This window comes from Myotis nattereri, assembly GCF_964212035.1.
Source record: "Myotis nattereri genome assembly, chromosome: 1".
NCBI lineage: Eukaryota > Metazoa > Chordata > Mammalia > Chiroptera > Vespertilionidae > Myotis > Myotis nattereri.
The window spans coordinates 16,463,673-16,486,467 of record NC_138075.1 but is presented as its reverse complement, the minus strand read 5'-3'; positions in this window follow the sequence as shown (position 1 = coordinate 16,486,467).

Genomic DNA, 22,795 nt, shown 5'->3' with positions numbered 1-22,795 from the left:
TTTTGACACTGGTTTAGTCCTAATGGAATTCATCTCAGACTTCTGACCACCAGTATAAGAAGAAAATACATGTATATTGTGTTAAACAACACAGTTCATGATAATTTGTTAAAGCAGCCATAGGAAATTAATGCAAGAAGAAAGGAAAGGCTTCAAGAGTTAAATAAGTACATGCATGGGGAATAAGCAGGCCTTGTAAACAGAGAGAAAATATGGAATAAAGAAGCCCAAAGAGAAATAATGATAGAATAATTTGTATTCTTCTAACTTAAAGAGAGATGTGATCCAAAAATATTATGAGACTTTATCCACATAGAATTAAAGGTTTCAATTGTTATCGCATTCCCCATATAAGACTCCAGATAACTTTGACATAGGATGCTTCTTTCACCAAATACAATAATATTACAGTTAAAAAAAATTAAAATGTGCCCAGGCAGGGTGACTTAGTTGGTTGGAGAGTCATCCTTGACACCAAAAGGTTGTGGGTTTGATTCCCTATCATGACACATACCTGGGTCATGGGTTTGATCCCCAGTCAGGCCCTAACAGGAGGCATCAAACAATGTTTCTCACATCAATGTTTCTTTCTCTTTATCTCCCTTCCTCTCTCTCTAAAATCAATGCACATGTCCTAAAGTGAGGATAAAAACAAAATCCAAGTGCAATTTAATCAAGCTATAATCAGAGGCAAGGCCACACTTAGCATAAAAACTTTTCCATGAGAAAGATCTGCATTGAAATTTGCTAATTATTTTAATCACTGAACACAATGAGGTCAACCTGAGATGGCATATACTTATATATTATTACAAATATGATGTGTGCTAATAACTGCTTATGCGCACATCAAGAAGTTGGTTTGAGCTTGTGCACTATGGCTTAGAGCTGTTACTGTAAGCCACCAGAAGTTGGTGATTCCTATGAACCACCTCATTTAACTTGTATGAGATAACGATGGTCTCTCGAACCTTCTCATTTGTGTAGAACATCAATTAAATATTCTTCCCTGGACTTTTCCTATGCTCTCAGTTTTTCCGGCTTCTAACTCTTACTTATTCTTACTGATAGACCTGATTCAATTTTCAGAATGTTTCACCTCACTCATTTTTCTTGATTTTCTCTAGATTATTGCTAGGACCATTGCTTAGACTCATTCTCTGTAATACAGGGTCTGAGGCAGGAAAAATTTAACTCAACAGGACTGTGCTGCCCTACACCCTGAACATTTAAAATAAGAAAAGTTTGAAAACGACTACAATTTAGATCTTAGAATGTCCTGTCTGGCACATGCTAGAGGCCTTGTAGCATGCTGTACTGGTGTGTCCAGATAGTTTAAACTAATAAAGTTATTTACCATGAACACCTGCTGTCAGTCTGGGGCTGTAGTGACTGAGGTCACACAGGTACTTTAAGACTATATGACTGTGACTGACCCCAACAGATCAAGGACAGGTGGGCCTCAGTTGAACTTTCCTGGTTGGCAACATTTCCCACTTGTTACCAAATGTCATTGCTGGAAGAATTGAGCTCATTCTATGCTATTCCCTAGGATGGGATGCTTAGAAGCTTAGATCTGGTTTACTCTGTCCTTTGCTCCATGGGACTTTTTCCTTTGCTGGTTTTTCTCAGTATTTTGTTATTGTAATCAACTGCAATGGTGATAAAACTGTATTTGGAAATAGGGTCTTTAAAGAGATAATTAAGGTTAAACAAGGTCATTAGGGAAGGCCTCATTCAACCTGCCCATATAAAAGGAGATCAGAACATAAGGAGGAAAGACCATGGGAGGACATAGTGAGAAGGCAAGAAAGGGCAACTCAGGAGAAAGCAACTCTTCTGATGCTTTGATCTTGAGCTTCCGGCCTCTGAAATGTTAGAAAAGAAATTTGTTGTTTAACCACCCAGTCAGTACTTCTTTGTGATGGCATCCTTAGAAAAATAATATACCCCCAAACCCTTATACTGCTGTTGCACCTTTAGAATAAATTGCAAATTGTATTGATTATCTGATAGATGCATTTATTGCGGGCCCAGTTATCAATCTAATTTAAATTTAAGTATTGCCAAAATAATTTCTTTTGTAGTGTCTTAATGAAAAAAAGATATGTCTGCTTTAGAATTTTCTATAACCCAAATCTCTGATTCCCAACCATGATCCATAGACTAGGTGACGGAAAATCGAATAGAGTGAATTTATGAATTCATTTATATAACAAGTAATAATTCTAGATCAAATACTATAATCCTTGTACACAATAATATTCTAAACTTTCAAATTTATGTAGAGGATATTCTGATTTCAAGATACAACAATATGTATAAGTATGTCTAAATGCATCATAGTGCCATGTCATTAATTAATATATTGTAAGAGAAATGTTTCCATGTAGGAGTTCAGATGTTTTTCATTTTACAAAGAAATTATTATATTGAGCATACAGAACCTGCATAAGGATATCATCTTTAATTTTAAGTAAGTCTAGGAAATGCATGCTCTTTACACTGGAAAAACAGCACAGTAACTTACCTAGGAAAAGGTAACTTCTGTATAACTGATTTTGAAGTCTTTATTTTGCACATGAAGAAAAAAGAAGCCCAGAGCTTTTTTATTATTTCTCATAGTCAAAGACTTAATTATTACTTAACTGAGCAAAAACCTGTGCCATTCCATCTAGTAAAAGCAATATAGAATAGTTGCTTGTGACCTCTGAAATTGTCTTAAATGTGTTCAAATTCCAACTTCAAAACTCACTAGCTGTGTGATACTGGATACTCTCTCTCTCTCCCTCCCTCTCTCTCTAAAAATCAATAAAAACATCTTATATAATAAAAGGGTAATATGCAAATTACCATCTACATCTCAACTTTCAAACCTACAAAATAGAGATGATGAGTTTCTTCATGGGACCATTTTGAAAGTTAAAGGAGAAAAAGCAAGCAAAATGCTTGGTTACATGTTCAACTAAAAAACCCAACCAACCAACCAACAAACAAAAAAACACAAATAAACACTGCAAAGGATGATCTAACACATTTTTTCTAGCATTAACCCAATGTTTCTCTATAATCCATCTACCCAGTCACTTTCACCAGAAGAAACAAACAGGATGTGATACAGAAAATATTCTTGAGACTTAGCAAAGAAAAAGTCCCAGCTCCCAGCCAGAAGCAAATCAATTTAAACCCTGATAATTTCCCTAAAACTAAGCAATTGGATGTATAGCTACAGGATATCTTCTTTCTCTGATGCACTTCAATAACCCTTGTGAAATTCCCTAATTTTTTACTGAATCCAAAACCTTTCGTGAAGTCAAAACATGACAATTGAAAAGCATTCTGGCATTGACTTCAAATATGTTTGTCTTTATTCCAACCATGCCTGTGATTGTTTCCTTTTTAACAACACAGTGGTAAATATCAAAAGAATTGATGTGTGTAAAACTCTACAAACGATCACTGGTCTTTTCCATCATTAAATGAGACATAACACTGTTGGAAGTGAAGAGAATGTCACCAGGTTAACAATTTAATTTATGGGAGGACATACACAATTGTAAATTGCAAAGAGGCTGTGCTTACTCTCATCTTCAGCTAAATCATTGTAAAATGATATGGAAATCAGCCCTTTAAAAACTACCAGGCAAATTATTACCCAATCCATCACGCATAGAACCTTTCTTTATTAATTCCCACTCTGAAAATTCAGCATAATGCTTTGCATGATTTAAAAACCAGTTACTTATTAATATATTTGCAGTTATTTTTTCCCAATGTATAGCAGCATATTTTATCTTGTTTTATTGTTTCTGCCTTCCCCACCACCCCATCAAAATATTTGGGAATACACAAATATTTTTATGATCTCTTGATTCCAATTAATGAGTATACTCATTTGTGGGGACAATGTCTATTAAACTCATAAAACTAGATAGAAATCCAAAAAATGAGTAAGATAACTATAGAACATTATTTCAACTGTGTAGTGCAGAACTTCTGAGTGTGTCTCTTAAATTCCACTGAGTACTGAGACAATTGATATATTCTTAAAAGAAGACACTGCAGCTCTACCCGGTTTGGCTCTGTGGATAGAGTGTCTGTCTGCGGACTGAAGGGTCCCAGGTTCAATTTTGGCCAAGGACACATACCTTGGTTGCAGGCTTGATCCCCGGTAGGGGCCGTGCAGGGTGCAGGAAGCATCAGATCCATGATGTTCCTTTCTCATAGATGTTTCTGTCTCTCCATCTCTCTCCCTTCCTCTCTCTCCAAAAATCAATAAAAACATATTTTTTTTAAAAAGTACAAACTGGCCGTAACCGGTTTGGCTCAGTGGATAGAGCGTTGGCCTGCAGACTGAAAGGCCCCAGGTTCGATTCCATTCAATGGCATGGACCTTGGTTGCGGGCACATCCCCAGTGGGAGATGTGCAGGAGGCGGCTGATAGATGTTTCTCTCTCATCGATGTTTCTAACTCTCTATCTCTCTCCCTTCCTCTCTGTAAAAAATCAATAAAAAATATATATATTTTTTAAAAAGTACAAACTGACAATATAGTAGCAAGACTTCTAGTTTTTCTTGTTTGTTTTATTTTTAATTTTTATTTACTTTTTACAAGGAGAATTTTGTAACAGTAATGGAGGTGTTAAAATTATGCAAAACTTAAAAATAAAGGCAAATAAAACCTGTATGTATTTCAGTCTCATGGTGCAGTATTGCCCAATAGGACCACCCAACAACAATTTACTTTTCTAGGTTTACCATTCTGCTGTTTCCTTCACTAATGACTTAAACCTTTGACATATATGTTCACTTCATATTGGGAAATATGTTATAAATATTAACATTTCAAAAAATGTACTTTTGTTACTCTTATTTTTACTATAAATACTATCAATGTTAAATTATTGTTATACTTTGAAAATTATATTTTTATTAAGAATACAATAATCATTTGTAAAGTAAGGTAGTTCCTATTACTAATGAAGAAAAACAATAAAAAGAGGGCAATAGCCACTTATATCAAAGGAATGCATTGCACTTAAGACATACTATGCTTCCTTGCAGCTGTACAGTTTTAAAGCACCAAGCATTTAATCTCTATCTAAAATAGCTTCATTTTATCCCTAGTAAAATAGAGCTACTCTTAGTAACTATTTGGTGTGAAATCTTTTCCTCATTCTTCCTTCAGTGACAAGTAAATGGTGTAGCTTTGGAAGGGGCATAAAGAGGAAGTAGAGATGATGAAATTCCTATCAGTAATTGATGGGCCTGTGCATCAGAAACTCCACCATTTTGAGTGATGCCTCACAGAAATGGGTTGGGAGGGTATATCTAAAGAACAGATGAAATGGAGGTTGGAAAGGCAATCAAGATCATTGCCAATGGTCCAACTTTCTAGGTAAAGACCTCCCTGCCTTCTGTTTCACTTATCATGTGGAAGTTAGCTGAGTTACTAAGTGAGAAATTAGCCACAAAAGAGCACTTCTATCTGAAAGCTCTCTGTCTTAGCTGGCCTCCCCCTTGCCTTTGTTGGAGTGCTAGGTCCAGATTCACTCATTACTCTTTGGGAAAGGAGATTATTGATTTGTCTAAGGGGAAGAAAATAGATCCATGAAAATAGTTTTATGAGATGCTTTTGGTTTTTAATTTGCTCTGGTTTGCTTTTTGTTTGGAATATTTGTTTTTTTGTTTGTTTTTGTTTTTAGCTTATTAGAGCATGAGAAATAATTTAATTACTCTCAGCATGTAAACAGTAAGTAGTCATTTGAACAATGTTCTATTTTTCTTATATCAATGAAAGGACACTCAATAGCTTGAGAAAAAATTCTGAAAGACGAATTATTATAGATTCTTGTCTTTCAGAGTTGGAATGGCATTTGACATTTGAAAACAATTTGTCTCTTCTGACATTTCTTCAAAGGAAGAAACACAAAATCACAATGAACAGTGACTTACACAAGGCCAAACAGTTAGTAAGGAGATGAAGAAAGGGCAGCATATCTATAATAATAAAAGCATAATATGCTAATTAGACTGGATGACCTTCGGGATGAGGCCGCAATGGCAGGGACCATGGCAGAGACAGCTGCCGCAATGGTGAGGACTTAGCCCCTTGCACAAATTTCATGCATTGGCTCTCTAATCCTATATTATAAAAGGGTAATATGCAACTTGACCCAACAGCAGAACGACCAGTCGCTATGATGTGCACTGACCACTGGGGGGCAGACGCTCAATGCAGGAGCTGCCCCCTGGTGGTCAGTCCACTTCCACAAGGGGAGTGCTGCTCAGCCACAAGCCAGGCTGACAGCTGGCAAGCACAGTGGCCCACCTCAGTGGCAGTGCTAAGGATGTCTGACTGGCTTAGGCCCGCTCCCATGGGCCAAAGAGAACAGGCCTAAGCCATCAGTCGGATATCCCCCAAGGGCAGGTCAGGCTGAGGGACCTCCCCTCTCCCTCTGAGTGCATAAATGTCATGCACTGGGCCTCTAGTTTCACATAAAGGAACATTTTACTGAAAATATCAATGGAAGAAACCTGATTTCTAGAGTTCATTTTACCTTCAAAATTTCTCAAATCATCAGGAATGACATTGAGGCAACTAGTTCAACTATTTATTCTATAAAGCCAAATGTGGCCTTATGCTATATCTCAATCTTGATATCCAACATTTAAAAATATATATTTTTATAGATTTAGAAAGAAGGGAGAGAGAGAGAGAAAGAGAAACACTAATGTGAGGACAGAACATTAATCAACTGCTTCCTGCCTGCCCTGCTCCTCTTATGGGGGCCTGAGCTTGCAACCTGGGCTTGTACCTTGACCAGGAATCTAAGTAGCAACCTTTTGGTGCAATGAACAATGCCCAAACAACTGAGCCACACTGGCTAGGGTGCTACCAAATATTTTTATATTCAACAATTCTGACAGCTACATAAAGAAGAACAAAGCACTTTCAAGTAGTATAACTATGATTGTTTTTTATCTTATGTTTGGAATACACTGAACATGAATTTATCATATTTATGTGTCCCATAGCCCTTGGTATGAGGTTCAGTCAAGGTGTACATTAATAACTAAAATTAATTTTCCTGGTCTATTTTGTGACAGCAATTTTGAAGTACTGTAAATTCCAGGACATGTTCATCAACTATAAGTAATAAGTGACAAGTAAGTATTTTACTTTGTGTCTTTAATTAGTAATTGCAAAGTAATTGATTTTCTAAGGCATACAATGATAAAAACAAGTAGTTTACATCATTTTAAGATTGATAGTTTAAATTTTTGTTTCCAATGAAAATTAAGAATAAGAATTAAAAAATGATAGCATGCAATACAATTAATAGATGTTTCCTGGAATGATGGCATTTTAATTGAAAATAAGAAAACTCAACCAGCATTCAATTTCACCAAGCCACATTACACTACCACATCTCTCAAAAGATTTCAGCTTTTTTATGCTTTAATAATGCATTTCACTTTTTTAACCCCAGTAATCATAACTTTGTTTTGAAAACAAATCATTTATTACTTGGTATGTGACTGTTGATTACTTCTCAGTTATGCTTTGCAGTCATGAAATAGAAATGGCAGTTAACAGATGATTTGTCTAGGAATCTTGAGTGAATTGTCATACCTTTGAAAGTAGAGTGTAAGAACAATTACTTGTTTCCAAAAGTATGTTAGTAAATCTGCACTACAAATATATATATATATATATATATATATATATATATATATATATCCATATTAGCTATATGTGTATATTATCCATGTTTTTCCATAGGACATCTGAACTTAAAAAAAACAAAAAAACAAAAAAAAACCCTGAAGATTTGAAAAGAAGTGAAATGGGTCAATGTTCTCATCTTTCATATATATGTGTCAATATTTAAGTTAAATTTGAAAAATCAAGAATGATAAATATAGTTGCATCATGAAAACCATGCTGCTGAGCAGTAACAGGACTCATCTATATATACTAGAGGCCCAGTGCACAAATTCATGCACCAGTGGGGTCCTTTGGCCTGGCCTGGGGGATCGGGCCAAAACCGGCTTTCCGACATCCCCCAAGGGGTCCTGGATTACGAGAGAGTGCAGATCAGGCTGAGGTACCTAACTGGTGCATGATTGGGGCTGGGGAGGGATGCTGGAGTGCTCCAGGGTGTTTCCGCTCATCTCACTCAGTCCCAATTGGCCGGACACCAGCAGCGAGCTAACTTATCAGTCGGAGCATCTGTCTTCTGATAGTCAGTGCATGTCATAGCAAGTGGTTGACTGGACTCAGCATATCATTAGCATATTATGTTTTTTTTGGTTGAACGGACGACCAAAAGACCAGACACTTAGCATATTAGGCTTTTATTATGTAGAATAAAAGCCTAAGCGACCGTTCGAATGTTCGACCAGTAGCTATGATGTGCATTGACCACCAGGGGGCAGAAGTTCTGACTGGTAGGTTAGTTTGCTGCTGGGGGCTAGCAAATCAGACTGGGCAAGATGGGCTGGACACACCCTTGATCCCTCCTGCAGTGCCTTCCTGGCCCCAACCATGCACCAGTGCAAGGGACCCCATTGGTGCATGAATCAATGTTAAATCACAACATTTAATGACAGAAAATCTTACTGTTGATTCTTGACTCTATCATGACGAAATTACTTTATCTATTAGGTCTTCAGTCTCTGATTTGTAAACTGGTGAAAATAACTACTTTGATTTACAATGTTTGGAATTAAAGAGCCAAGGAATATAAAGCAGATGACAGTGTGCAGCACAGATTGGGAGATAACATACTAGTGAATAACTTTATTATCATTAGTGATTTTTAAATATATCCCCCTCAAAATGACCCTATCATTTACTCAACTATGTTTTATATACTTATCCACATTTTAAGACCTTTAATTTGGACTACTTATCAAAAACTCCTTACATTGATGTATAGTTCTATAATACACTAGAGGCCCAGTGCATGAAAATTCATGCACTGGAGGGGGGTCCCTCAGCCCAGCCTGCCCCCTCTCACAGTCCAGGAGCCCTCAGGGGTGGGAGGCAACTTGGAGATCAGGAGAAGGTGACGCCCTCATCACACCTCTGCTACTGCCACTGCCTGCAGCGCAAGCCTCGTCCAGCCCTGGTTACCTGATCCTTGGGCAGCCCTGGGCAATTGGGGGGCTAAGGACACTGGGGAACTCTGGAGGCAGGTGCCCCAGCAGTGTTGAGGAGACTGGGCACCACCATCTTGTGACTGTGGGCACCACTATCTTTGAGGTTGTGGCAATCAATTAGCATATTCCCTCCTTATTGGCTGTGTATGCTGCCATCTTTGAGGGTGGGACAGTAAACTAGCATATTCCCTCCTTATTGGCTGTGGGAACTACCATCTTTGAGACCGGGGCAGTATTAGTATATTCCCTCCTTATTGGCTGTGGGTACCACCTTCTTTGCGACAACATGAGGGTCAATTAGCATATACCCTCTTTATTAGATAGCATAAGAGTCTAGGGCAGTGATGGCGAACCTTTTGAGCTCGGCATGTCAGCGTTCTGAAAAACCCTAACTTAACTCTGGTGCCGTGTCACATATAGAAATTTTTTGATATTTTCAACCATAGTAAAAGAAAGGTTTATATTTTTGATATTTATTTTATATATTTAAATGCCAAATCAACCAAAAAAATGAGTTCGCTTGTCACCTCTGACACGCGTGTCATAGGGTCGTCATCACTGGTTTAGGGTGAGGATTTGATTCAGTGATATGTGTTCAGACAAGTTTGATGTCAAGGGCAGTTATAACATATTATAATAGATACTGGTAGTGCCCTCACACACCTAAGTTTCTTGAGCCTTCTTCAATAAACTAATTTTTTCTCAGGATAACTCTTAGGTATTAGAGATCCTGATGGTTATTAAGCAATTGTTGGAGAAGATATTCCAGAAAACAAAAGAGCTAGAAAAATGAGAGGTGTTATTCAAAAGGTCTCTTAAAACTGCTACTTCAATTTGGTAGAGTTAGTGAAAGAATGTAATCATGGGTTTTTCTAATCAAAATGTTGTTGACCAGTTAGCACCAGCATCATCTGAGATTCTTTTTTTACATGTACAACCTCAAATCCCACAATCTACTAAATAAAATCTCCAGGTAATTAGTCTGAGAAACATTAGTCTAGAGTAGTTGTTTTCAGTATAAATTGCTAGATAATTAATATTTTACACTTTTGAAGTCAAATAGACTCTGTCACAATTATTCAGTTATGACAGTGTGGTACAAAAGTAAACATAGATTGTACATACACAAATGAACATGGCAGTGGCAATAAAATTTTATTCAAATAAATAGGTGTTGGACTGAATTTGGCTTATGAGCCAAAGTTTGGTGCCCTTTGGTTTAGGGTTTGACTGCTATGATGGGCCTGCTATGATAAGTTCATGTTGAAGAAAAATATAAAGAAAATAACTTGAAGAACCAGATGTTGACTAAATCATTTGAATTGATATTGAAATAACCAAGAACACGAATCAAATGATAGAAATGAAAACTATTGGTGAAACATCTACTGTACTTTGAACCAAGAGGTATATGAGGTGTGGAGAAAAACATTCACAACTTGGGAAATATCAGAGTCACAAGGTGAAAAATAATCAAAGTAGAGCTTCAAGATAGAGATGATTTTTCTGATGGCATACTATGAATCCTAGAGGGTATGGTGGTAAAAAAACTATGCCAAGTTAGCGATATGTAGGTATACATAGGAATAATAGTACAGGTTATAAAGGGTTGTCTGCAGTACTTGAGCATCTTGAGGTGACTGTGAAAACAAAACAAAACAAATGTAAACCATGATTGTCACCCAGGAGGAAGTGGATAATCAGTTCTACTTTTTCCTTTTTTGTCTTGATCTTTTAGCTGTGAGTAGTTACTAAGCAGACAATGTTGTACAGAAAGAGAAGCAGAGTGGGAGTAGAGTGTTTATAGGAGGATTTTAAGGACCTATCTTAAATCCCACAGAGCAGAGTGACTGTTCCACTTCTATGGGAACGGATGCACAGGTGACCCAGTTCGCCTCCTTTGGATATACCAATACAGACGTCAAAGGGTACTTTATTATTTAGGCCGAGCTTAAACCAAAACTAAGAAGAGTGGAGACACAGGAGACAAACCGAATGCAAGAATCACACAGGTTTATTTACCAGAGAGCTGATGGGTTTCAGTCCTTGGCAGGCCACCCGAGACACTCGCTGACAGAGACACACGGAGGTCGTCAGATGCGCAGCTGCAGGTGCTCGGTCTCTTGACACGAAGAGAGGCCTCTAACAATCTGGGCTCAGGGCAGAGCAGGAGTGGCAGAAGTTCCAGGGGTAAGGAGAATGTCTCGTCTGTGGAGGGCAGACAAGCGTCTGGTTGCTGGTGTGAGTCTTTCTTTTATACCCGATGGATGGGCTTCTTCAGTGTCTCTTATCAGTGTGCTCCGGTGGTGCCTTCTGGGCTTATCGGGGTACACACGCAGGGGTTTGCAAAGTACTTATCTGGGTACACACACATAGGTTAAGTTTTATTTCTAATACAAAAAGGAGTTACTTATGCTAACCAAACTTATTACTAAACAGTGACAAAACCAGGAAGTTAAAATGTTTCTTGCAACCGAGAAGAAAGAATCATATTTTAAAATATGCCTTGACAAATGTGGCAAAGAGGCTTCCTTTGACCTTTCACCTCTACGTATTTCTTATTTCACCTTTGGTAATGAGTGATTTTTATAACAATTACTCTTTGAAATGGCGATATGAAAGCAGTATAAATTAGTTTAAGAAATTTATCTTCTAGCTGCTTCACCCAGAGAAATTGAAAAGAGAGGTGTCCTTATTCCAAGGATTTCATGGATCCATATATTGTTGAGAACAAAATGTAGCCAAAGGTCTGATATTTTGCAAGGCCTCTGTCCCTAGAAAATAGAACATCTTGTAAGTGGCTATAAACCACTTGAGAGAGGAAGAGAAATGAGAATGAACATCTTCCTAAGCATTTCATTATTGCTGGACCCTGTAGTGGAACATAGAATTGCAAGATGTGAGATAAGATGGTGGGTAGAAATGAACTAATCAAATTCCTGAACTCTATTCTGGAAGTGAAAAGGAAAAGTTGGATGTTTTACACAGAAGAGTTATAATAGTCCCTCGGTGAAGAGATAGGCGCTTATGTTGAGGGAGGAAAAAAATAAAATATATGAAATTAGATTGTGGAGCTTTTGCAGTAGTTTGGTAAGAGCTTTTAAGGACATGACCTGGGGAAATAGTGATTAAAATGTAGTACTTGCATATCATTTGGGGAGCCATTTAGAAGATTAAATTAGCTGGAATTGATGTTAGATTAGAATGACATAGTGAGTTACAAAGAAATGAATGCTTTCAGATCTTCTGGAAGAAGCTACTATGATAAATAGTGGTTAAAATCTGAAATAGAGAATACATGAGGAGAATGAGGAAATATATTGTGTTTATTTTAGATTGAACAGCTGTAGAGGTTCTCAAGCAAAAAGTAGACATGCAAATTCAAAGCTTAGTGTACACCCCTAACCATGAGATCTAGGGTGACAAATTAAACAATGAAACTAGATGCCCTACTAATGCAGAGTGCGCAAAACTATGGCAGTATTGATAAATACATAGAACTATAGAAAAGATGATATCACTGGGTCAAAGAGCAGTTCCATTTTTAATATTTTTGAGGAACCTCCATAATGTTTTCCATAGTGGTTGCACCAATCTGCATTCCCATCCCATGGCTTCCTTATCTCCCCATCCTCACTAACACATAATTGTTGACTAACTAATGATAACTTTTCTAACAGGTGTGAGATGGTAACTCATTGGAGCTTTATTTTGTATTTCTCTGAAGATTAGTCATGTTGAGCATCTTTGCATATGACAACTGGCTGTTTGTGTGTCTTCTTTGAAAAGTGTCTACTCAGGTCCTCTGCCCACTTTTTAATTGGAATTTTTCCTTTTTTTGGTGTTGTCTGAATTTTGGTTCTTTAAAATTTTTGGATATTAATGCCTTATCAGATGTATCATTGGTAGATATCTCAGTGGGTTGTCTTTTTTATGTTTTTGATGATTTTTTTTGCTGTGCAAAAATGTTTTAGTTTGATATAGTTCCATTTATTCATGTTGTGTTTTTAATTCTCCGAAGAGATATATCAGAAAAAAATATTGCTAAGCGAAATGTTTGAGACTTTACTGCCTATGTTTTCTTCTAAGAGTTTTATGGTTTCGGGTCTTACATTTAAGTCTTTAATCCATTTTTAGTTAATTTATTCCTGTAAATGGAGTAAAAGTGTGGTCTAGTTTTATTTTTACATGTTTCTGTCCAATTTTTGTAACACCATTTATTGAATATACTGTCTTTACCCCACTGTCTATTCTTGCTGCCTTTGTCATAGATTAATTGACCATATCTGTTGTGTTATAACCTGAACCTAATACAAATTAGTGTTAAATGCAAACTAAATGAACATAAAAGTTAAAAATAAAGAAAGATAAGACTGAGGAAGTGGTCCAGATTGAAGAAAGCTAAAGAGTCAAGACTGCAAAATGCAATGTGGGATCTTAGACTATTTATTGGACTAGGGGAAAATATCCAAAATGATTATTCTTGGAACAACTGTTGAAATTTAAATAGGAGCTGTAGATTAAATTAAAATTAAAATGTATAAAAATTAACATAAAATATTCTCTGAACTAAACTTGTATCAACAGCAACCATAAATAACAGTATGATGGTTCCTCAAAAAATTAAGAATAGAATTACCCTATGACCCAGAAATTCCTCTTCTGGATGTCTACCTGAAAAACTCAAAAACATGAGTTCACAATATGTGCACCTCTATATTCATTGCAGCATTCATTATTCACAGTGTCCAAGACTCAGAGACAACCAAAGTGTCCTTCGATAGAGGATTGGATAAAGAAGATGTGGTACATTAATACAGTGGATACTACTCCACCTTAAGAAAAGATGAAATACTATAATTTGCAACAAGAAAGGACCTAGAGAATATTATGCTGAGTGAAATAAGTCTGTCAGAAAAAGCTAAAAACCATATGACTTCACTCATATATGGAATATAAACCCAAAACTCACATACACAGACAATAGTGTGGTGGTTACCAGAAAGAAGGAGTTGGGGGGGGGGGGTAGTAAAGAGTAAAGGGGGACAAATATATGGTGATGGAAAATGATTTGACTTTGGGTGATAGGCACACAATGCAATATACAGATCATGTATCATAGAAATGTATACTTAAAACCTATGTGATCTTATTAATCAGTGTCACCCCAATACATTCAATAAAATAAATAAAAACAAAAATTTATCGAGCTGAAAAAAGTTTCAATATACTAGTGTTTGAGGAAATGGTAAATAATATAAAATCCAAAATCCGAAACAAAAAACTCCCATGGTTAATATATGGAATGAGCTAGGAGAGAGGGGTTTGGAGGATGCATTTATGAGTAAGAAAATCAATCAAAGCATATTTAACCTCTGTATCACTGTCCTTAGGAAGGTAATAAAATTAAAATTACAAATGTGAGTGATGTACATGATTGAAAACAATTTATCTAAAAGAGAGGGCACATGTCAAATTTGTCTTTGCTTAGCACTGCTTGATATTCTTCAAGAATAATTGAGGGCACAACCTAAAACATTATTCTCATATATTTTCTGATTAAACCACCTTGAGAGGATTATATGGTAACTATTATAACAGGATTAAAGTGTGACTATGACTTTATCACATTGATAAAATGTAGAAAAAATGAGATATTTCAACACATATAAATATATATGTAAATAGTTGAGCATGACAATATGCAAAAATATTCTGAAATATTCTACTTTTTCATGCACACTAGTCCATGTGCCTTTAAATATTATCTTCATAATGCCTTCAGAATTGTGTGTTTATATATTGCTCATCCCTTTCCTTGCTTTTCTCATTTTCTGTTTCCTCTGAAGAGATTATACCTATTTCTCCATAATGTGTTTTTTTCCTGTTTACTGACTTCACTTACTTAGCTTTCAAGACAAGATCAGAGTTATCACTACTGAGCTCAGTGTGTCACTAATATCCATATCTGATACCACATGCATATTAGAAATTTTATTTTATCTCAGTCATATATCAGATTCATCTTCTCTATCTCCTTTCCACTGGCATTGCTTTGGACATGCCTTTTCTTTTTTTTTTTTTTTTCACAAAAATTCTCTAACTTTTCTTCCTCTATTTCCATGCTTACTGGGTATAAACCATGTGACTGATAAATATATAATTTTAATAAGACACAATTCTTATCCTTAATAAGTATACAGCCTAGTTGTAAAACAGGTAAGGATATTCATTATATATGTTTTCTTATTCATTTGTGCAAGGCATCAGCCTACAGAACTCTTCATTTAGTCTTTGATTATATAAAATAACCTTCAAATATGCCTCATTGAAGGTGATGGGTGGCACTACTAATGATTACTACAAATTTCTTTCAAATATACATTTTGTGATTTATCAATATTTGCATACAGGAAGTAATGAGAGGCATTAAACACAAGATGGAGGCAAGGACTCCCAAGTGTCATCTGTGAAACATCATTTTTAGGGTTTTCCATTTGTAGATATATGGAAACCAAGGTATCCTCTTGTCTCCCTACCTCCCTTACTTTTTATGAATTGTTCTATTACCCTTTTGCTCACACATAAACCAATATCTAAAACGGATAATATACCTCTGAAAATAATTTTGTATGCTTTTGAAGACAAGGGTACAAATTAATAATTTAAAATATACATTTGACAAGAAATAAAGTGTAAGTTATGAAAAAGTATAATTGATAAACAAAAGAAAATACACAAGAGGGATTTAAATTATCATTTTGATAAAGAGAAAAATCACAATTTCACTTCAGAAGAGCTAAGAAGAGGATATCATTGATGAATGAACATATTATGGATTGTTTTTAGATTGGTTGATTTTTTTACTTTTATATTTCTGACATATTTTTTTTTTAATCACAACAGGACAAAAAATTTTAGTCAAAATAATTATATAAACATTTTATTTTTTTTATTTTATTTTTTTATTTTTTTTTAAATATATTTTATTGATTTTTTTACAGAGAGGAAGGGAGAGAGATAGAGAGTTAGAAACATCGATGAGAGAGAACATTGATCAGCTGCCTCCTGCACATCCTCTATTGGGGATGTGCCCGCAACCCAGGTACATGCCCTTGACCGGAATCGAACCTGGGACCTTTCAGTCTGCAGGCCGAGGCTCTATCCACTGAGCCAAACCGGTTTTGGCAATGCCTCTCAGTAGCCAGATCTTATTTGCAATACAGTAAGTCAATCTTCCAATGATGGGAAATAATTTTAAGAAAAAGAGACTCAAGAGCTAGGAAACATATTGCACTAATTATCAAATTCAATCATTATTATTCAACACAGTCCTTTATTTATAAATATAAATAATCAACACATACAATACAAGAGAATCCCAAGATGTATAAGAGGCCCTCAAGATTCACAGAACACATTTCAGGGACAAAAAGAAACTGAAACAGTTTTGGTTTTTTTAATGTATTTGTATTCATTTCAGAGAGCAAATTAGAGGGAGAGAGAGATAGACATATCAATGATGAGAGAGAATCATTGATTGGTTGCCTCCCTATTGCCCCACACTGGGGATGGAGCCTGCAACCCGGGCACGTGTCCTGACCCAGAATCAAACAGTGACCTCTTAGTTCATAGGTTGATGCTCAACCACTGAGCCATGCCGGCTGGGCTGAAACAGTTTTTAATACCAGTAAAGATAAAATAACAGGCTACTATTAAAAGGTAGAATCTAAAACAAAAGGAAGGATCTAAGCAAATGATCCTGTGCCCCCACCCACTATATCCCACCTGCAAAAGTAAAAATTAAAAATGGTCTAGAAGGCAAGAACAATCATAGCATTGAGTATATATTTAACTGCCTGTATCTATATATTATATGTATATATACACAGCTTGTACACATACACATACCTCTGAGTATTTGTTTGTATGAATGCTATTTATGTCACCCCAATCAAAACTTGGTTCCCTTTGTATTTACTCCTTTGCTAAAGCTGAGAGCACACAGAATGGAGTTTCAGAATTGCACACCCATACCACAGCATAAAGAAAAGTTACTAAACAGAGTCCAATATTTCTATGATCTGTTTTATTATAATATAAAAGCACATTTTATAAAATTCATAAATTTTTCAATATTTGACAAATGCATACATGCATGTAATCAACATTCTTAGAAAAATAAAGAATAATTCTCATCAAAAATTAAAAAGAACAAATTCTTAGAATCTCCCCGCTCCCCCACCCTGTAATTCTCATTCCTGGTCCATTTAGTAAACTATTTTTCTAATTTTTCAACATATATTTGTTTTACCTCTTAGAATGTCTTCATGTTATAATATTTATATATTGCATCTCAAATAAGAATATAATTCTTCACCTACATCTTGAATATTTTAGTTTCTACTAAGTTTTACAATTTTTTTTTAGACAGTAGTTTTGTTGGACTAATTTCAGACTAGTATCTTTTGTTTTCTAATTATGAAGGTAAACTAAACTGAGAGTAATTTTAACAAAGTTGTGGTCTTAGTTTGTGTGTGTCTGTGTGCATGTGTGTGTTCAAAACCTTCAGAATCACCTATGTAGATGTCAAGGTCAATTTATGTTAAGACTGAGTATGGTAGAGGTTTATTTGTGTGTTGTGTTGAAGTTATTAGGTGTATATGAATTTGTGATAAAATATCAGATTGGGTGATAAAATTGTGTATAATAACACCATGCACAGAAAATGCCCCCACAACTATGTAGATACACCACCTCCTTCCATGCCCAAAAATCTGCAAACACTCATTTGTTTGATTTCATTGAATAGCAGAAAAATCTACTGAAAATGAAATCTGAATAATTATCTCCAGAAATCCAAAGACAAGGAGTGTAAGTCCTAGCTTTTCTTTGTTCCATGACCTCTGAGTACTGCTGACTGTACTGTTGAGTTCTCTTCATTTCCAAGTTAAACAATTATCATGATGAATCAGAATACATCTTCAATAACTTTATTGCAAACGAAAGTGTATTATATTAGCAAGTTACTTTCATATTGGAGGCACTGAGTGCTTCCGTCTTTTAAATGCAAGCATGATATTTTCTATTTATCATATTGAACATTTAGAAACCGTCCTCGGTATTCATGTAGCAAGAAGCATATACTACTCAACAAACACATCTCTAAATGTTCATCTCTGAATAAGAATATATCCTTAAAAAATAACTGAACAAGTGCACAAAGGTAGACATGATATTCTTCAATGCACTGTTTATATTAGTGAAAAATTGAAAATGATGTGAATGTATAATAGCCATAGATAGGTCAAGTAAGTTAAGAAAATAAATCATACATAAAGACTAAAATTGATGACAAATATCCTTCTTTAGCATGCATTAGTTTCATAATATATTGTTATATAACTAGAGATTATGGAGAACATGTAGAAGTGAATCATTTTTGTCGTATTTCACACAGGTATATATTACACCTACTTTAGATAAATGTATAGAGATTTTTTTTGTTTCTTAGTATAGTAATCCTGATTATTACATTTTATTTCAGGCTATACTAATTTTTATTTACTTGTAAAATACGCAATGTATATTTAAAAATGCAGTTTATAATAATTTTTTGCTCTACAATTCCATAAATAGGCCAGTGTTGTTGTTTTTATAGAGTATAATGGAGTTTTCAGAATAGGACACATTCAAGAGGTTAAAGGATATGCTAGTAGTATATAATAGTTAAGGATAAAAATATAATACAAGAGTGTAAAGAATTTTAGGCAAAGATGACTTAATGGCACCATTTTAACTTAAGAGTGCCAGGAGCACCCACCACTCCAACTCTGAGTAATGACTTGTGATATTTAATGGCCACAGGTCACCAGAAACCTGTACAGAATAATCAAGAATTGCATTTCTAAGGAGTTCCTAGTAGGCATTTAATTTTTCATTCAAATTCTTCTGCCTACAATTAGCCATAGGGGTAGAAATTAGCCTGCAAGTAATTGCACTTGTAATGGGTTCCTTGAGTAATAACTTTGTTACCTGTTCCGTAAAATGAACGTACTTCTCTCCAATTGTATGTGCAATTACCTCATTATGAGGTTCATTATTTTCAGCCTCAACTTGGCAAGCACCAAAGATTTTAGGGTCAAAATGGTGAATGTGTAAAGGGCAATTTCTAAGAATGTGCTCATCCCAGTTATCTAGCGCTGCTGCATTACGAACTAGCCAAACTTAGGAACTTAAACAACAACTATCTACTAAATAGTATAACTGTGTGGCTGAGGGATTTGCCAGGAATAGGCTGTTTAATTCTTCTTTTCTACATGGCATTGACAATGGTTCCTTGGTTTCATCTAGTTTGTGAATGGGCTGGACATGCTTTGCTTGCATATCTGATGGAGATGGGTGAATAGTGACACTCATCTGTGACTGTCAACCAGAACACCAGCATAAGGGTATTGGGGTGATTGGAATTCTTACCTGGAGGTTCACTAAATCAAGATGAATGTTCCCAGAGAATAAGACGGGAACCGCATGTTCTTTTGGCTTTGGTTTGAAAGTCACTTAACATCATTTCTATAATATTTTGAGTTACAAGCCTTCTCAGACTTAGTAGTGATATGGAATTTTTGGACTGGAACACACAGAGTTCCCCTGCCTGGAACCTGGATTCCTTGTCCGCAGGAGTTGAAGAATGAATCCACAGAAAGAAGGTCGTAAAGCAAAGATGGGAATTTATTAAAGAACAGTACAGACTCCTATGTGGGGAGGAAGAGTCCCACAGAATGGACTCCCACATGGGGAGGGGGAAAGGGTCCCACTGAGTTCCTTTTCCCTATGGCTTATAAAGGCTGAAGATCCTTGTGCCTTGATATCCCCTCTGATTGGTCACTATTCCCTTACACTGGTTACTATAGTAACTCCTGAGCTCAAAGGTTGAAACTCACATAGGACATGTGAGGTTCTCTCCGCCTGCCCAGCCCTGCCGCCCCCCTCGAGTCCTATTGTTTTTCAATTCCCTTTGGGCTTTCTTCTTCTCCTTTTGGATGAAGGGCTTACTTCCCTTTATTTTGTAAATATAGACCTTTTGCTATTCCCAGCTCCCTCATTCTATGTAAATGTACCTGTTGCAGTTTTTCAGCTCCCCTATTCTATGGATATATACCTTCTGCTGCTCTGCAGTCTTGTGTTTATTCCATGGTCTCCTTAATTTCTAAAATTTCCTAAACCCTGTCTTTTTCACCCCCTAAAATTCCTGTTTCAGTAGGAAGGGAGAAGTGTCTTAAAACCGGCAAAATAGTTAAGATGGAAAGATGAAAAGTACAATAGAAGAGCAATATTTTTATGACGAAGCACCGAATAAGGAGTGAGTTCTACTTATAGATTACATGCCAAAATTGAAAATAGTGTAAGCTACTTATAATAAATGACATGAATGAAATCTTTATCATGTAGAAAATACAGCTGCAGGAAAGTAAAATATCCTCTTGTTTCAAAAGTCAAAAATGCTTTTCTAAGTTTTCTATCATCTCATTAAGCATGATAGCTGCAATGTATAGCTCATGGGCTCTATGCCAGACACAAGATTTTGTGCTTTGAATTCATTGTTACATGTAATTCTTGAAATAATGTGTTAGAGTTCCATTTTTATCTCCATTTTATAGTTTCAAAAGCTGACATTTGAAGAGGTTAAGGAACATGCCAAAGATCATTCAACTTGCTAATACAAACAACCACAGTGCAACCCCAGGACACTGGAGTTTAAAACATTGTTCTAATGACTACATGACACTACCTTTAACCACTTAGAATAATGTTTAAGTGAAAATATCTTCAAGTTAAGCATTTTTAAAGAATATGGTTACTAACGTGTCATGAAATAAAACATTGAAATGTTACCTTTTTTTGGAGTAATACAGAGTATTGAAGTTTTCTAGTAACTCATTAACACTCTATTCTCCTCACACTACTATCAACCTTTTTTTTATTATTTTCTTGGGGGTAATGTTAGAGTTTAAAAACAAAATTAGATTAGTTCCTTGGCATGAGCAGTGTAAAGTCTGATGTGGTAGCAGCTAGAGCTTCTGTGAACTCCATCTCCCAGAGAGCAACAGCAGAGAGTCAACTGGCTTTTAAACAGAATTGCATTTGCCAGTGGCCAGCAGACTGGAATGTAATAACAGCCAGTAAACACTTCACATGGGTTTTCTCTGTCAAATCTGGGAAGCTACTGCCATACATGCACCACAGTAAAATGATGGGCACACAATGCAATAGACACTCAAAACCTATATGATCTTACTAACCAATGTCACCCCAATAAATTTAATTAAAAGTTAAAGTGAACAATCCAAGTTGGTCTTGAGGGATGATCTTTGCTCATGGCTATGAAGCCTCTTTTCTGGACTCATTGAAAGAGGAGGACAAAGCCATATAGACTAAAAGAGAAAGAAGTGTTCAACTTTTAGGACAGTTTGCAAGGCTTCCAGATATTGCTCAAAAATAATTGCACTTTGACTATCCTGCCTCAGTCTCTCTTTCTCTGTGTTTCTGTTTATTTATTTTGTTTTTAACCTAGTTTCTCTCTTTCTTTAAAGGGAATAGCTAGGTAACATTTTGACTCAGCTTTTTGTGAAATTTACCTTTTCTTTTCAGAATGTGGTTAGGGTGAGAGGACCATGTCTGGGTTATATTGTCAATAATCTGTTTGTTACTTATGGGATGAATTCTAGTGTTCTAAAAGATAAAAATGAGTGTTAGAACAGTATTTACTTGTTTTAAATCTTATTTGTCTCTCTAAATTCCAAATGTTAGGGATTTCCTCTATGTTAGAATACCTGAGTGTTAAATGAAATAAAAAAAAAATGTTAAACATATTTAATTGAATATTTATTAGATAAACACATGATTTACACTAAAACAAATTGAAACCAAAATGTGGGGTACTGTCTTGCAAAACCAAAGAATGGATCCACTGACAAAAATGGTTAAAGGAGGCAAAGTTTATTGAGAGAAGCCAGTCCTGGAAAAGGTGCAGCTGGGGTTCCAGGAGCAGGCCAGTCTCCAGAGCTTCCTTTCCATGTTACAACTCAGTGTTAACGTTTATTAGTCCAATAGGGGCCCAGTGCACAAAATTCGTGCACAGGTAGGGTCCCTAAGCCTGGCCAGCGATCAGGGCAATCAGGTTCCCCACAGCCCTGCCTCACTGCCTCCTCCTTCCCTTGCCACATGAGTGCCACCACTGTGCGGTTCCCCGCCTCCCCCTTCCCTTGCTCCCCCACTGTTCACCTGCCATGTTCCATGCTGCCCCCTGGTGGTCTATGCACATCAGAGCGAGCGATCGAACTCCCGGCTTCCCAGTCGAACTCCCAAGGGGACACTTTGCATATTAGCCTTTTATATATATATAGATGTGTAGAGTCCCACATGGCCATAAACCATATGGGTGCAGGGAATGTGCACCCCAGCCATAAATGTCAGGCACCCATTATGCACTGGGGAGAGAAAGATAGAGGGCAAGCGGAAGGAGGCATTTTTTAATTTAGGGGATGGATACAGTCTTGCTAGCTCCTGATTGGTCTTTTCAAAGAATTCTGCCTTAGCAACATTCTTGGGACTGGATTATATGCCT